General features: G+C 33.5%; 1 pseudogene; it reads right to left on the bottom strand.

The window, feature by feature from the left end:
* Positions 1-4,606: 4,606 nt before the first annotated feature.
* LOC132627892 (patatin-like protein 2) lies at positions 4,607-7,877 on the bottom strand (annotated as a pseudogene).
* Positions 7,878-11,794: the final 3,917 nt, after the last annotated feature.

Here is an 11,794-nt window from a genome sequence, read left to right on the forward strand (position 1 = left end):
ACCGGTTTACATTTATCCATGCCAAACCTCTGAAGTACCTTCTCAATATACTTCTTCTGTGAAAGATGTACCTCACATTTTTTCTTGTGAATCTCTATTCCAAGGATTTTCTTAGCTTCACCTAAATCTTTCATGTCAAACTCCTTACTTAGCAGTTTCTTCAAATCATTTATCTCTGTCATACTATTAGCAACAATAAGCATATCATCAAAATATAACAATAAATAAATATTTGAATTACCAGACACCGTTATGTGATACACGTAGCTATCAAATGCACTTCTCGAGAAACCTTTAATAATCATGAACGCATCAAATCTCTTGTATCACTGTCGTGAGGACCGTTTCAAACCATACAAAGATTTCTTTAATTGACAAACCTGGTCTTCTTTTCCTTTAATAAGGAAACCCTCCGGCTGATTCATAAAGACCACCTCTTCAAGTTCACCATGTAAGAAAGCAGTCTTGACATCAAGCTGATGAAGCTTCAAGTCATAATGGGCAACCAAATCTAGTAACAAATGAATCGAGTTGTGCTTCACGACTGGTGAGAAAATCTCATTGTAGTCGATTCCCTCCTTCTGATAAAAGCCCTTAGCAACCAATCTCGTTTTTTAGCTAGCATTTTCCACACACGGAATGCCATCCTTTTTTCTGAAGACCCATTTGCAACCAACAGTTTTCTTCCCCTTTGATAGACTTACCAAATTCCATGTCTGATTCTTGTGTAGAGACTCCATCTCTTCGGTCATGGCCAAATGCCATTGATCAGCTTTACCACACATAGTAGCTTTTGTATAGCTTGACGGTCCCAGATCCTTTATTTCCTCCTCGGCAGTAGCTAATACACAGGCCACAAGATTAGCTTACGAAGGTTGAGTATAATATTTTGTATTAGGCTTCGGAGTTCGTTTTTCCCTTACTGTGTGAGCTTTTTCATAATCTGACTCCACCTGATTCACTTGATCCTTCTCCTCGGTGAGTTTCACATTTTTCTCCGCCATTTCTGTTGTAAGAATGGAGCAACGTTGTTTCACCCCTTCTTGTTCTGCAAACTCAATAGAAGTTTTCCAGGATCAAGTATAGAGGCCTCATCAAAAGTAACATCCCTACTGATTACAAACTTAAGTGGATCTAAACTCCATATTTTATATCCTTTTACCCCTTTAGCATATCCCATAAATAAACCTTTCGAGCTCTAGGTTCTAGTTTTCCATCACTTACATGATAATATGTGGGACATGCAAAGATTCTTAAGTACGAGTAATCAGACGGTTTATCTGACCATACCTCACTTGGAGTGTTAAAGTCAATCGCCGACGCTGGAGAATGATTAACAACATAGCAAGTAGTATTTACTGCTTCCGCCCAGAACTCATTAGGCACCTTGGCATTAGAGAGCATACATTGTGCTTTCTCAAGAAAAGTACGGTTCATCCTTTTAGATACTCCATTATGTTGTGGTGTATGCCTAACAATTCTATGTCTCAATACACCATGAATTTTGCAGAAATTGCCAAACTCTTCATTGAAAAACTCCAAGACATTATATGTTGAAAGACATTTAATCTTTCTGCCACACTGACTTTCAATTAATGTCTTCCAGTTTTTGAAATTCTCAAAGACATCACTTTAGCCTTTAAGTAGTATACCCAAACCTTGCGTGAAAAATCATCAACGAAAGTAAGAAGATACCTCTTTCCACCTTTGGATGCAACCTGAGATTGACCCCATAAATCTGAATGAATGTAGTCAAGTACCCCCTTCGGTTTTGTGCTTGCCCGTGCTAAAACTGGCCTGTTTATGTTTTCCAAGGACACAATGCTCACAAAAATCATGTGTACTAATCTTCTCACCTTTCAAAAGGTTTCGGTTGCTCAAAATTGCCTATCCCCTCTCGCTCATGTGACCTAATCTCATATGCCACATCTTAGCCTTGTCATCATCTGATAATTATGAGGTTGCATCATTCGCAGTACCTAGAATGGTGCTTCCCATAAGTACATAAAGACCACCCTCCAGTTTAGCCTTTAACATGACCAGAGAACCCTTAGTCACCTTGCAGATTCCACCTTCACCTACATGCTTGTATCCGAGCTTATCAAGAGTACCAAAAGATATCAGATTTTTTTCCAGATTGGGAACATGTCAAACATTAGACAATGTTCTTATGATGCCGTCATGACATCATATACGGGTTGAGCCAATGCCTGCTATTCATTCCTCATAAGTACAGTCCCACTCGTCTGCTCGTAGCTAATAAACCAATCTTTTCTGAAGCACATGTGAAAGGTATAAGTTGAATCTAAAATCCACTTGTGTGTTTGAATGTCATCTGTTGAAGCAGTTGTCACATAATCTTCTCCAGATGTCTAAGCTACCTGAACCGTAGATACACTGGCTGTTGTTTTATCAGTCTTCTTATTCGGGCAAATCCCTCTCAGAGTGACTCTTTTATTGACAACCCCAACATTCAGTATTCTTCCTACTCACCCTTTTCCTAGACTTTTACCTCGCTACTAATTTGCCTCTCCCTCTTTGGCTCGAGCGACCTCTAACCGTCTAACCCTCACCATGGTCCTCTTTCTCACTATTGTTGATATGGTTTCTTAATACATGTCTTACCATCTGAAACGTGACCACCTCCTTACTGTCATCATTAAATTAACTATGTCTTTGTACGCCGGTGATAATGAAAATAGTAGAGTGCATGCTAGTTCTTCATCTCCCACTTTAATATCAGCATGAGTAAGATCCATAGCCAATTTATTAAAAACATCAAGATGATCCTGTAAAGTTGTACCTGTCTTCATCTTGAAGGTGTGTAAACGCTGCCTTAACAGCATTCTAGTTATTACTGATTTCTTCTGGTAGAGATCTTCAAGTTTCTTCCACAAACTCGCAGCTGTTTTCTCGGTACTGACTTCACATAACACGCTGTCTGATAAGGATAATTGAATTGTGCTAAACGCGTCCATCTCAATCTTCTGCTTCTCGGCCTCTGTCATTTTTTTGGGATACGAATCGTCCAAAGCATAGACTGACCCTTCTCTCCGTAACAACACCATGATCTTCCAGATGTTGAAGTTATTACTTCGCCCATCAAAATTCGCTACCTCAAACTTCATAGATGCCACAGTCTCCTCGTCTCCTAGATCTCACGACATGTAGGCTCTTGATACCAATTGTTAACGCGGAAACGATAAAAACGCAGTAATTAACGTGGTTCGGATCGATGTGATCCTAGTCCACGGAGAACGGCAGGCACTTTTCTTATTATCAAGGGAGAAAGTAAATTAGAAGATGGAATACTCTTAGGTTCTTCTGTCTGTTCGCCTTAATAAACCCTAGCTAGCATGTATTTATACTCTTAGGTCTAAGTCTTTCCTTTCATCTAAATCCCAATAACACTCGAAAACCAACAAAGAACAAAATTTCCTATTATTTTTTTCCGCTTTTGAGTAGGAATTGGCTTGAATATCTTCTCAACTTCACAGTTAGATATTTTTAATATAAGATTTTGTAGCCGGTTCCAGTAATTGAAACATAATCACTGTTAATCTTATGACACAATCTATTTAAGTATGTTTGCACAAGACAAAAGTTTGATTTGCATGTCCCACTTCTCAGTAAGGGTGTGTTTGGTACGAGGGAAAATAATTTTCTTAATAACTATTCTTAAATAATTTTCGTATTTATTTTCTTGTATGTGTAAAATAATTAAGCAGAACATACTATTTGTGAAGTAAGCAGAACATGTTAATAATCTCAATAAACACATTCAAAATAGCGAAAACTAAAATTCTTTTATCTATTTATTTTTACTTTGAAATGAGTTAAGTTTGAAGCTTTATTTAGCTACAACAGAGGAGGTGAAGGAAGTCGTTAGTTGTAGTACACTAGTACTGGTCCAAAACTTTTATGCCCTTTTGTGCCGACTAGAGCTGGCACATAAACGACTTTTTGTCCTACAGTATATGTCATTAGAGATGAAGTTAAAATTTAGTTCTATGAAAAATGAAACACAATTTTTTTCTTTAGTGGGTTCAGAAATATTATAATTTATACCTATTAAGTGAACTTTTAACACAAATACATAATTTGGATCAAAACTAAATTTGACTGAACTAGTAACTTCAATGATAGATCTGGTTCTAGTGTTGGCTGACTTTTCCCGTTTCTATAGTTACTTTAGCTGCCACAAGAAGTCTAATATCTAGTAGTGCCAGCTAGCTAATTATTTAAATTTTATAATAAGAAACATTTCAATGTTGAGTTCCAAAAATGTGGGGAGGAAAAAAACAAAAAACACATCACATGTACATTTTACCCGAAAGTTTTATACCCATTAGTAAAACGTGATTTTAACATGATTTTTAATCACTGCACTTTTAGCAGACAATAAAGAATGTTGTGAGTAAGACTTTATTTTTATACGAAGAATTACGTAGATACTATTGAAGAACGTATAATTTACATATATCACATATGTGTATATATGAATGATGATGAATACATTTTACACTAGTACTAGTACTACAAATAAATAAATCGAATTTCATAAAGTACTTCCCTATACCTAATATTCCTCCCAAATTTAGAAATTTCATCGGGAATATAGCTAGGAAATTTACACTGATAATATATATTACATTTACTCAATTTCTATATGTAGGATCTTCTTGATGACTGCATTACTTCGAGACTTTCGTGACAAGTGGCGACCTTGACTCACGAAGTCTTTTTTCATTGACTAATAATGTTGCAAACCTGTCACAAATTAAACGAAACATTTTAATGCATTAACTTATGACATAAACATAACAAATTAGACAATATGACAGTAAGACTAGCTAAAATACATTGACAATACAAAAATATTTTAAACTGTTAATGTATATATGATTAAATCGATCTTTAAATATCAATATAGTCACAAAAGAACAAGTGAGGACTTTTCTAACACCATTTTGTTTTTTGGGAAAATAACACTGTATGACAATTAAGATAAAATAATTACCCGTTTTAGCCCACTTTTGTTTTTACTAGCGTTAGCCGTAATTTAGCCGACGAGCATTAGCGTCTGTACTTTCATAATTTAGGCTTTCACCTGATTTTTTTGTTGTGTCGGCACTGTTGGACTTTTTTGTTCCTTTATTTGTTTTGAACTTATGTTTTTTGCTTTTGTTTATTATTAATAAACATCCCACTAAGTTTCTTAGCGGTTGCTAAAAAAAAAGAAGATAAATGCGTATAAACACCTCTTATACATTATGTATAAACCCCTCTTATGTATAAACACCTCTTGTATAAATTTGTATAATATTGTATACTAGTGTAAAAGTGTTTTACACCTCTTGTATAAATTTGTATAATCTTGTATACCCAGTGTAAAAGTGTATATAAACACCTCTTATACATTATTATAAACTTTTATACAATTTTGATACATTGTCTACTCCAAGTGTATAAAGTTGTATATAATTGTATAATGTTATATACCCTAACAAAGTGGCTATGTGGGTGTAATTTAAAAATATGGCTACGCAAATATAATTTTGCATGCTAGATTGTACATTATTGAAATTTTCCCTTTATTTTTCTCTAATAAGAGCGAAAGTTTGTTTTTTCTAAAATGTTTCACATATTTATTTATTTTTCTCAAAGAGCCAACGTAATATCAAATTAAAACTCTGATGATATACCTTTTAAGGGCTTCCTCATTATTGCCTCCTTTAGGAATTGGTTCTGTCAAACCTGTTTCCAAATTTACCCTTGAAAGTGGCTTCTTCAATAAATTTTTCCCTATTTTCACTAGTCTCTTCAAATTTTCCTTTGTAGCTACATCCACTGAAGCTTCTGTTCCACTCAGTCCATCATCCTGTTAATTAGTTTCAATAAAGAAAATGTTTTATTAATCAACCACTACCCATCAAAAAAAAAAAAAAAAAAAAGACGATAAGACAAAAAAGATACTTACTTGAATTCGAAGGTAATTATTTTCACAATGAAGAGCTTGAAAAACAACAGAATTATGATAATCCACCATATCGGCACTCGACTGTGTGAATACTTCGACTAATGGTGTGGACCCTTTTTGAAATAACCAATCAACAATACCCCATTTGCCAGCCATGGATGAATTATATTTTTGTTCACATTTTGCAGCTCCTGTCCCTATTGATATTACAAGGAAACGCCCATAATCCATTGTCCTTTATTATTTCTTTGCTCACTTCTGATATTGCAACCAAACCCTGAAAAATACATATGCCAATATATTTTTAGTGTTTTCTCAAAATTAGTAACGTCATGACTCATGACGCGTAACTTGCTAAACATATGTCAAATTAAAATAAACTGATATATTTTTATTTTTTTTTAAATATCAATATATATATATATATATATATATATATATATATATGTATGTATAAGTTAAATTCTTACAAGATTATTTGCAGCAACGCCACCATCAATGAGATGATGTTCTCTAACATTGCCTTTGCCATCTTCAACTTTGAAATAATGAGCAGGAAGATAAGTTGGAGCTGCCGAAGTACTGATACAAACATCGGACATCTTTGCATCATAACATGCAGATCGTTTCGTCTGTATCCAAAAATCGAGATTACATTCCTTTTGGTAATAAAACTTTAAAAAAAAATACGAAGTACACGTTAACTACTGAAAGTGTAAAAGAATTTCTTACTGTTAGTATATATAAATTGAATTGATGTATACCTCATACGTGGAGAAAATGGTAGGTTGCAATTTCTTGATATCAAAAGTGGGAATGACAACGTTGGTTACAGCGTTGCTAAGACGAGTATCTTTCAGCTTCTCCTTGACAACCTCATGCAGGTACTTACCATCGTATTTTGGTCCTATTAGAGCTTGCAGCATGTTTCCAATAGAAGCAGACCAACCACTGCATGTTTGTGAATTCAACAATTAAAATTGTGTAATTTGGTTAATGTTTGTACACAATCAATTCAATTTAACAGACTACATAAAGAGTTAATATTGTTGTAACAGTGAAGAACTTGTATATAAAACTCGAATTAAAGCGAAAATTATATAAATATGTACGTACCACTTCTTTTGGGGGAAAATCTTTGGACAATGATCTAAGTAGAATGGAGTAATATCTTTGGCTGCATAAAGTGGACGATTATTTTTGTCCGGAGCCGTTAGCATGGCCGTCACAAGGCCCCCGGTACTCGTTCCAGCAATCACGTCAAAGTAATCTGCAAGTCTTGCATCATTTTCATTCAACTCCTGTAAATTTAATATTACCAGTTTAATTTGCCATGCGTGCAAAAATTAAAGTCATAAAAAAGAAATCGACGAATCATTATGTATAATATTTAGGTGTATAAAAGAAAATTGACCTGAAGTTGGGATTCAAGAAAACTGAGAATGGTAGCTGGAATAATTCCTCGAATGCCACCTCCATCAATGCTAAGAATAGTGATCAAATCTCCATAAGTTGGAGGTTGGATTTGAGATGTTTTTCACTCCATTTTTTATGACTTATTCTACTAAAATAATTGATAATATAATCAAATGGATGGTATTGGAAACTGATTCTAAATCAATAATCTTACTATTGAAGAGCTAGAACCTTGGACAAAAAAGTTAACTTATAAAGTGTGTATGTTGTAGGAGAATATTGAACTAGTTTTATGATATGCCATTGCAATGTAGAAGATAACATATTTGTAGGCCTCAGTTTTAGAGACTTGGCGACTTAAACTGTCAAATTAAAGAATTGACTCATTGAATGAGAAAAAAAAAAATGAAGAAAGATTCAATGAAAAAATTGAAGAAAATTCTGGGAAACAAGTAGCAAGGACAGAGTATAATGAAGTCATGAAAATTAAACACGCTTGAAAAATATGTTTTTATTCAATTAATAAATTGGCCTTCAGAACAACAAAAAACATTTGGACTTTTCTTGCATTGAATATTAATTTTTTCTTCCTCAGCCGCCAGAGAAAAGTAGTACTAATACTCGTAAAGTTTTGTGATGTGATGGAACGGACCACGCCAAGCTATGGAACTAGTCGTGCTCGAACAATGTAATTTTTTTTTTTTTTACGTAATTCATCTTATTTTTAAGATTACATATTTCACTTTTGTGAAGATTTACTATATATAAATATGTGTGTGTTTCGGTGATATGATATTGCAAAATTGTGTCAGTGTATATACTAAGTTAAACTCACTTTCTTAAATTTGATTTGTCAACCATCTGAGTTTAAATACCTTTGTTTTTAATGTTATCTTCATTAATTTTTTAGTATAAATATTTCTTATCGCGAAAGAAATGAGTTAAATTGAGAGAAGTGGTCAAATGTCGTCACTGGGGCTGAATTTTCCAAGCTTTAAAAATTGGTTCAATGGGAAATTTGGCATAAGTTTACAATTCAACGTGGAGAAAATGTTTTCTTCTTTCAAATAACAGCAGATTAGCGTGTAAGAGAACACATAAAACACATATTTATATATAGACATATAGTGTATATCGCAAACCTATGATTTTCCAACTAGAAGAGTAAAAGATGCTTTCTATTATACTTAACTAGGAAATTTGCCCACACGAAAAAAAGTAAAAGGTGCTTTCTATTATAGTTAACTAGGAAATTTGCCCGCACTTCGCGCGATCATCAAATGTCTCATTGTAACTCAGAGAATATTTTCCCCTAATATCTAAATGTTAACAAACTAATAATAAAAGTAGACTCATGTAAAAATTTGAGAAAACTCAAATGTAAAGAGCATCATAACACCTTGTCCGTAGTTAATTCTGTTAAGGAATTTGATTTAAAAGTGATACATATAATGTATGTCAAAAATATTTATGGCATAAGTTGAGTTATTAATTCCATTCCAACTTAATACTCTTCTCAATAGTTTTGAAATAGTTAAAAGTAGGTTAAGCATATTCAAAAACCAGCCTTCCACAAAGCAAATTTCGTCATCTAAATAACTGATACACAATAACTGATGATAAATTCTCTTGAAATAGTTTCAAAAATTCGCCATGGCATGAGACCTAAAATCAAATATATATTTATTGTTTAGTCAATCTTTTTAGAAGAGAAATATTAAATCAGTAATGATCTAATCATTAGCAATTAAAAAAGAAACTGCACTTGGAACAATTCATGAAAAAACTAAAGTATGTTAAATATAGAATTAAAGCAAAAAAAAAAAAGGAGGTACAGAAATACAATTATTGAAAGCCTTAGTCTTTTCCACCCACGACTCACGTATCGGTTCTAAACCATCTTCTCCGCCTAAATAATTTTAATAAAGCATAGAAGATAAATAACCTATAGTGTTACAGTCAGAAAGTTAAGGAAAATGAAAAAAGAGAAGGAAAGAGCTACTACATGTAATGAGTTAAAAAGGAAAGGAAACAAAAATATAAATTGTTATATAACCCAAAAAATAAAATAAAATAAAATAAAGAACTGCACCCCAAAGAATAAATTATTGTATCTTCTAATTTTCCAGAACTACGATCAACAAAAAAAATGGAACACCTCCTGGAGTACTATTAGTAAAATTATACAAAATTTAACAAATTGTTTGATTAAATGACATCAAACACAAGACGATAAAGCAATTTACCATTTTATGTTTGAAGGTAATTGAACAGTCATTTTTCTAAGGAAAACTGTAGCCTCTTTTTGCGCCTCCTTAGGGAAAAAGCCGTTACTCCTTTTGGTTGTAGGTAACAATCTAACAGTTAATTTGAAAACGCTATTTGATACTGACAAATTGGAAGAGGAAGTAATTTGTAACAGAACCTAAAGGAAAGTACAAGGATTTTAGGTAAATAAGAGCTGAGATTGAAAGAGGAAGTAAGAGATTCGCAACAGACCCAAAAGAAGGAAAATACAAAGATTTTAGAGAAAGGTGTGGATACAAAATATTTTGTAACCGTGGAGTTCTTTGTAAGCGACTTTTAGGATTTTAGTAGCACGAACAGGTGAAATAATGTTGAGAATGAATGAGGTGACTTTTGGGTTTTTGGAAAATGAATTTAATAAAGTTAAAAAGGGAGGAAAAGGTAAAAAATTGTGATAAAAGATAAATAAGAATCCTAGCTTTAGAGAGCGTCATGTAGGCGGGCTTTTGTCCTGCAATTATATATATACTAGTGAACTCCCCGTGCTTCGCACGGTTATTGGAAATATAGAATTCATCAAACAATCTTCTTCTAAAATAGTTGAGGAAGTCAGGAAGAATATTTAAACTTACAAAAGGATATACCAGGAAAAATGAATTAGTTATAATATCTTCAGTAAGAGTACTTAGCCTTGGCAATGGAAAATATTAGTAGTTTAACAAAGGGTGAGATTATTAGTTGTTCCATTCACATTAGATTTTTAAATCTCTTAAATGCATGTAAATAGTAATGCATTTACATATCTTAAATCTCCTTTAGTGCATTTCCTCTCATGATATATTATAAATAGCGGCCAAAAAAGATTCAGCCTTATTCAACTATTTCTCCAATCACAATCATTTCTAAGTTAATTACAAAATGAGGAGTAGCTTAATATATGTATCAATAAGAAGCTTAAGTCCAGGAAAGACGCAATAGAAGTAAAGTCGAAGATCCTCCCCGTTACAATAGTAGTCTTGACGTATAAGGACAATCTTCTCACCTGAGGAAAATTAAGTAAAATGTAGAAAACGAAGAAGAAAAGAACGGGTTGAATAGAAAACTATATTAAACGGAGTAGTTATATTGAAGAACAGTGACCTTCCCATACCCCTTTACAATGTTGTTTAAGATACATCGATATTTAAGAAGTGTTATAATAATTTTAGAAATATTCCATCGAATAGTGTAGAAACTTATTCTGTAACTAAAGAGCATCCTATAAACTCAAACTTATCGTCTTGTTTTTCGATACGCCCCACCGCACCTTCTCTGGTTCATCATGAGAAAATTGTCAAACAAATTCAAACACTAATATCAAAAGCAAATACATCCTCTTGCTTCTGTTTTCTTCAACCATGTCTGTGATTCCAGGTTCTTCAGCGGTCGTAGGAGCAACATCTTCCACCCATTTACACTGTATGGGATGATGGCTTCTCCATTTCAGGCGTAGTTGCAAATGCAATAATCGATTGGAAAGAGACCCCAAAAGCCCAAGAACGATCAATGGCACCGTATGGACAGGAGCAGCGGCAAGTTTCTAAGAAGATTGAGGCTGCCGGTGAGTGTTAAAATGGGAGAAATTAAGTTCAGCAATGGAGAATGGGGTGCTCACTGTGACTGTACCTATGCATGTTTACCTGTGGTGCTCTGGAAAATAATCTGCTAGTTTGGAGATTTAGGAATACTCAATATGAAAAGAGGCTCTTCAAAATATGAAAATGGTCCAATAAGCCTTTGATAATCAAATCTTCCATTACCTGCCTGCAAATGATAACAGACTAAAAGAATTACAAACTGAATTATTTGATTTCTAAAGGCAAGTACCAAAATAAATAAAGAAGCCTAGATTTGATCCCCTGTAATCGAAAACATCCGAACTTTACAAAGCGAAGATTGCTGAGTCTGCAAGGGCTGCTGTCTATTAGTTTCGGGACCAAAAGGTTATGAAAGGTGAAGGGCCGAAGGATATCTAGATATAGATTAATTTCCTCTGCCTAATAATTTTAATAAAGAGATATAGATTAATTTCCTCTTTTACTAGATGGGACTATTTTTAAAATTAAAAAAAAAAAACATTTTGGAAAAGGCAAAAAATTGACAAAAAAAGAT

Source organism: Lycium barbarum, chromosome 2 (genome assembly GCF_019175385.1).
Source record: "Lycium barbarum isolate Lr01 chromosome 2, ASM1917538v2, whole genome shotgun sequence".
NCBI lineage: Eukaryota > Viridiplantae > Streptophyta > Magnoliopsida > Solanales > Solanaceae > Lycium > Lycium barbarum.